Source organism: Numenius arquata, chromosome 18 (assembly GCF_964106895.1).
Source record: "Numenius arquata chromosome 18, bNumArq3.hap1.1, whole genome shotgun sequence".
NCBI lineage: Eukaryota > Metazoa > Chordata > Aves > Charadriiformes > Scolopacidae > Numenius > Numenius arquata.
The window spans coordinates 5,419,931-5,426,687 of NC_133593.1; positions in this window are offsets into that span (position 1 = coordinate 5,419,931).

Genomic DNA, 6,757 nt, shown 5'->3' on the forward strand with positions numbered 1-6,757 from the left:
CTGGAGAGGGGACAGTGCTGGGGGCAGCAGGGGGGAGAGAATAAATATTTCAGCAGGCTCAGGCAAAAGCTGGGGTTATTTTGGGGCTGGGATTTATGGGCTATTAGGAATAAGGAATGAGTCTGTGCTGGGGAGAGGAGACCCATTAATCCAGGCTGAAGGAGCACAAATGAGCAAGGGGAAATGGAGGAGGCTTTAATTATTTCACCGTGTTCCAGAATAATAAGCCGGCTCTCCAGCCAAGCGCTTGCATGGGGCTCGGGAGTTCTGCTCCCTGGAAATTGGGGCAGACAAGGGGGCATTCACAGTTAAATCCTCTCCAGCTGGATGGGCAGTCCTCCAGAGGGGATGGGGGTCCCATTCTGGGACCAGTATGAGACCAGTACAAGCAGTGCTGCTGGCTGAGACATGGTATGGAGGATGCGCTGCTTGTCAGGGGAGGCTGTAGAGCACGGAGGGGCACGTGGGTCAGTGCCTGGCCCCAGGGGTGCCCTTCCCAGGCTGGCTCCCCCCACCGTGCCCCGTTAAGGCAATCCTGACTGTGCCTGTAACCAGAGGAGCTGGGGTGAGTCACTGCTGGAGGCAGCCCTGGCCCAGAGAGCATCCCTGGCTCTGCTGCGCCCAGCACCACCTGGGTGACCTTGGGCTGTGCTCTGCTCCCTGGCTCGCCGTGCCCCCCTCCAGCTCTCCCTCCTGCCTCTGCATCCCCCCTGCCTGCCTCAGTTTCCCTGGGGGCACCCGGCATGGTGGCCCTGGTCACCCCTTTGCACCCTCAGGGAGCTGCAGGGACCTGGCCACCCCAGCTGGGAGCAGGGGGCATGGCTTTCCCCATGGGGGACACCGAGGGACAGATTTACCCCCGTTGGGGCAGCCCGCCCCATCCCCGGTGGCAGAGGGTCCCAGGGATGTGGGCATCCACGTGGTGGGGATGCAGAGCAGGGACACCCTTGGACCACCTCCTCCTCTGATGGGATGGATGAGGATCGAGTCTCCCTGCAGCATCCCTGCGGCACAGCATGTCCTGCTCCCTTGGGACCGCGGCCCAGGGTGCCAATGTCACCCAGTAGGACCATGGTGGGGTGCAGGAGCCGTTTGCCGCCCCCCACGCTGGGCAGCATCCTCCTTCCCCGCTCCTGCCAGGCCTGCCGCCGCGGCTCCCGCTGACGTCACCCAGTCGGAGCCAGGAGCTATTTTGGGAACTGCAAAGTCACTGGCGCAATTAGTCCGCTGGCAAAGGGAGCAGGGCGGCGGGGGGGGGGGGGACGACCGCGGGGATGGCTGGCCGTGCTGGGGGGGCTGCGTGGCCATGGCCCACGGGCACCAGGAGATCTGCGGCTCTCCTTGCGCCTGCAGGCTCAAGGGCTCCCTCCGCCAGGGTAAACGACCACGGCTGCAAATCTTCTCATCCATCATCTCCTCCTCTCTGCTCTCTCTGCTTTCTTTTTCTTTTTTTTTTTTTCCTTTTTTTTTTTTAATTTTATTTCGTTCCCCTGGCAGGAGCCACCCCACGTGGGCTGCTGAATGCTGGCAAAAGCCAGCTCGCTGCCGCCTCACTGCCATTGCTTGCATTTAGAGAGAGGCAGGAAAGCAATTAGCTGGCAGCGATGCCGGCAACGTGCTTCCCATGGTGATGCCGCGGGCGAGGGGCTGCCCTGGGCAGGGGGGGAAGCGGGGGTCCCTGGGCTCTCTGCCTCCGGCTATGCCTTTGGTTTAATCCAGCATCTTCTCGGATGCAGGCTTTGGGGTGCAGGATGGGTGCTCCTGGCTGCACAGCCCAACAGCCCTGATGTCCCCCATCCCAGGGATGGGGACGTGCCAAGTGCTGCTGTCACAGTGGAGGGACACCCGTCCCCGGGGCACAGCACAAGCAGACAGTGCGGTCCTGCCCTGCAAGTGGCTTCGTGCCTAGGGATGTGGGGACAGTTAGAGGGGACAGTAAGGGTGCTCAGCCCTCCTCCCCCAGTGCTTTCTCTGGCCACTCTCCTCTCTTCCCAGTAACCTCCAGGTCATGGCCAGCGGGGACATGCACAGAGATGTTGTGAGAAGCTGATCCTGGCAGGCTCCTAACACCCCAAAAGCGAGGCTCAAAAAATCCTTTTACAAATCCTAAGACTTTCCCATGTGACCCCAACATCTCTTTCAGTCCCATCGCCCAGGAAAAAAAACCAAATCCTTTCTCCCAGCACCTGGGGAGGTGCCACAGCAGGAGCCGGTGCTCAGCTCCCCAAACCCTGAGCCCCACTTTGGGCAGGGAGACCCACGGGGCCGGATACAGCATGCTGCCTGTCCCCTGCCCAAGGGCACAGCAGAGATATTTGGGTGCAGGCAGGCTGACACCCATCGTTCCCCATCGCTGGGACCCCCAATTAAGCCCTGGGTGGGGGTCCCTGCCTGCACCGGGGCTGGAGGAGCAGCCGGTGGTCCTGGGGTGAGAATGGATGGAGCCGGGTGGGAACAGGGGTCTGGGGGGTGGCTCTGGGGGTGGTGGGGACCATGGGAGGATGGTGACAAGGTGGGGAGCGTGTGTCTCCCCCCAGGGTTGGAGGAAGGGGCTGGGAGCCGGGTGAGGCTGTGCTGAGTCACGCTGCAGAGCCGGCAAGCAGGACTGCAGCAAGCGGCTCGCTGCCGCCCGCCTGCAATGGGGACAATGTGACAGCCCCGTCCCTCCCACCCGCAGCATGCTACAGCTCCTCGCCTGCTCCTGGGGGTCCAGGATGCTGATGGGGGGGGGTGGTGCCCAGGATGGGGGATCCCTGCTGTACCCTAGGTCGCAGCTGTCTCAGTGCTCCCGACCCTTCTTGCACCTCCCCTTCAATAGGGATGGGGCAGCTCTGGGGTGGGGGTCCTGGGGATCCCAGGCAGGAAGGGAGGAGGACTAAGCTGTCCTTGGAGGATGAGTGTCCCCTACCCCAGTGCAGGAGGGGTGTCCCCAGGTAGCTGTGACCAGGGGTCTGGGGGCCACTCACTGCCAGTACACAGAAAGGCACTTGGTGGCTGCTGGAACATGGGGTGGCTTTCCCCTGGCACCTGGGTGGACAGAAGGGTGGGTTGGCAGAGACTCCCCCCAGCTCCCACTCAATGCCACCAACCCAGGGCATGGGGCTGAGCATCCATCCCTGTGCTCGGTCCCCAAAACCCCTGCCACCACATGGGACAAAGGGCTGAGGCAGGTCCCTGCTGCAAAGGGAAACTGAGGCACAGGGGGTGCCCAGATGACTGGCCCCAGATGCTGCCACCTCTGACACTCAGAGCCCGGGGCAGTCCCGTCCCCACAGGATGCTGGTGACCACCCTGCCTGGTGCTGCCCACCAGCCCTGCAGAGCTCGGAGCTGCTTCTGGAGGGACCGAGACAGCCAGAGCTTTTTTTAGGTGCTCCATGAGTGCTGTCTGGGCGGTATTTATATCGGCTCCTTAAATAAGAGCTGCCATCTGAGCCCGATGCACCTGCTTAATTATTAATGTCCTGCGGGGAGGCGGTGTGCCCGCCTGGCCCCGGCCCACCCTCCCGTTGGGCCCATTGTGGGGTCTTGCACCCCGGGTCCCCCCAGCTCCCTGACAGCACCCAGAGTGAGGGCTGACATCCCGGCCACCCGAGGGCACCTCAGCTTCCCACGGGCATACATCCCACGTGGGAGCATCTTTCCCAGGATGGGGAGAAAGGCTGGGGGGGGCAGGATTTTCCAAATGGAGGGTGCCATGGCATGGGCATGGCTGCAGTTCTCAGCTCCGGGGCGCTTGTGTGGGTATTAGGGATAACAGGAGGGTGGGAGGCACCACATACTATCCTGCCATCCCATCTCGGTGGCCTGAGGTTGTCCGAGGGGAAAATCAGCCCCGGCAGCGCAGCTGTGTACCCTGAGGGGTACGGGCAGCCCTGCTTCGTGGCAGGGCTGATGCTAAACAGCGCAGGAGGGCAGCTGCTGCAGCAGAATTAATTTGGGCTTGGAAAGTGCTTTGAAACCCTGAGAGGAAAGGCCAGGGCTGAGTACAAAGCACTGTGGCTCTGCAGACGTTGGGGAGGAAGTTCCCCTTCAAAGCACCAGGATCTGGTGGGCTCGTCACCAGCTGCCCCATCAGCCACGGCCCCTCCATTGCCTCCTGCCCCAGATGAGGCAGCATCCTGGCTCTGGGGTGTTTTGGGGAGGGTTGGTGCACCCTTGAGCTTGCTCAGGTGTTGGGTGCGGGGTCATTCCTCAGGGCTGGAGGGACCACCCCAGCTTGGGTGCCTGGCGGGGTGGAGGGGTGCTGGGCTGGGACCGAGCCTGCACTGTGACAGGTTGGGGAGCGCTGCTGGTGGGTGTGGGAGGAGAAGGGATGCTCTTGGCCTGCTCCTGCGACGCTTCCCTTGCTGTGTCACACAGCCAGGCTTGGGGCAGCAAGGTGGAAAAGGGGCTGGCATGCCGGTGTGCCAGGATGTTAGGGTGCTGGGGTGCTAGGGCCAGGCAGCCTGGCCCAGCAAGGGAAGACATGAAGGCACGGTTGTCCTGCAGCCTGTGGAGAAGAGGACAATGAAGCCAGAGGTCTCCTCAACTTGTTTTTCACCAGCCCAACCGCAAGAGCCAGAAAACTGGTCCCCTGGGCAGGCGGCACCTTCCTTGGGGCAACCCGAGCAGCAGCCGCCCGGGCAGCAGGGCTGGAGGGTGAGAACCCAGCCTGGAAGCCCTGGGGCTGAGCAGGGGCCACGGCAGCATCCCAGGGACAGGACCCAGCCCAGCTCCATGCACTGTCCCCGGGGAATGCCACCCTGTGTCCCCTGCTCTTCCCGGCTTTGCCACCCACGGACCGAAGGCAGGCAGGACCCCAAGCACTGGGTGGCTGTTTGCTGTTGATGTAAAGTGTTTCAGGTTTGCCTGAGTACCAACGGTGACCACCCTTGACCTCGGCATGGGGACATGCTGGGGTACCTGCACCGTACATCCCCCTCGCCGTGCAACCTCTTCTCCAGGCACACTCCTCGCTCCAAGCCAGCAAACACGGAGGGGAGTGAGCAACAAGCGAGGGGTATGGATCTCTGGATCCGTTTTTGGAGCACTCGGCAGCTAACCCAAGCAAACCTCCAAGTCAAAGGGAATTTACGGCCTTCCCCTGCGGTGTCACAAGGCATTGACAAGACATAGCGGGGAAGGCAAGAAAATGTGAAGAGAAGGACTCGTCTTCCAGGCCGCAGGAATTTACAAAGTGGCACATTTGAACGCGCCGGAGTATTTTTAATACTGTAGGCGGAATCGGGGTTATTAGGTTTTTCTGGGACATCTGCAGAACAGGCCCGCATCCTTTGCGATTTCCCAACCCAGCAGCCGCCCGGGCTCTCGCTGAGGGGTGTCTATAGGTACCAAGCAGAGCTGGGAGGAGGACATTTAGTGACATTTAGTGACAGGCAGCCAGATGTCACCTCCAGCTGCCTGGGCTGCCCACCAGAAGCACCAAGCTCAGCTTCTAAATCCAGCCATTAACCACATAACCTTCACCCCACCGCTGCCCAGTCCGAAAAACAGAAGAATTAAGTGGTGCGAGGGGTGCTGATTTATGCGTCGGAGCCCAAAAAGTGGGCTGGATACAACGCAGATAAATATTATGGTCTGATCGTTATTCTGAAGAATTTACAGCATTATGAATATCATGTTCTGACCTGTGATGGGGAAGGAAATCATCTGCCTTGTGAAATGTATTTATTGCTATGGTGCTTTGACAGGAATAAATCAGTATTTGTTTGGTCTGGGGCAAATACGCCGCCACCATACATCGGCAGAGCTGCGGTGATTTGGACGAGCTGAGAACCTGCCGTGTTTATGTAAATGACTAGATAAGTGTCATAAGGTTTGTAGGGAGAGGCGGTATTTTTTATTAGGCCAGTTGATATATTTGGAGAAACCAGACGAGCTTCTAAGTGCACAAGCATTTCTTCAGGCCCAGGCTTGTGTTCCGTATCGTCCGTGAGAATCCAGGAACCGTACCCAAGGGCTAATCTTATTTTTTGCTATGGTAGAGGAACCATACACCCAACCCAAATGTGGCAGCATCACTCAAAAAGTGTCCAGGATGAGCAGCTGGTCCATACCCGGAGATATGATAGTCCTGCTCGGCTTGGGAGATGCCCCGTGGCATTTCTAGATACCTCCAGACTATTGATGGCAGCAATAGCTGAAAACCAGTTTGGGACCCACGACCTACTTTAATACTCTCTTGCATTCTCCACTTCTTTACTCAAATTCTCTCCCCAGAGCTGGCGTTGTACAGAAAACAACGCAAAAACCCGCTGCTGAGCTCTCCAGAGAGGATGGCGAGCCTCCTCAGAAGAATGAATGCGCCATTATCAGGAAAGAGGAATAAACTGCCCTTGTCTATGGACGTTCTCCTTGGGATAGCCGTGGTGGTAAACAAAGGCTGGGCACAAAGGCTGTTCTCACTCCAGAACCACATGCGCTGCAGGGTGTGAGGCCGGGGATGCGGGCAAGGAGACAGCAGCTTATTTTATGGAGGAAATAGAGAGGACCTGGGCCTATTTCTAGTTTTATTTATCAGAAGGCGTGATTTCATCTGCTCTCGGAAGCTGTAAACGGAGAATCATTTTATGTAAAACAAATCCATTCAATACAATCCTTTGTTATTCCTAAAGCAGTACTAAAACCACAATAAAGACGGAGATCTCACCCCAAAATGGTGTTTGGCTTGCTCTCATAAAGCACTGTCAGCATTTCCAAACCACTTTGTCCCCACCCACATGGCCAAGACCACGGCTCCATTCATTAGACCCCTC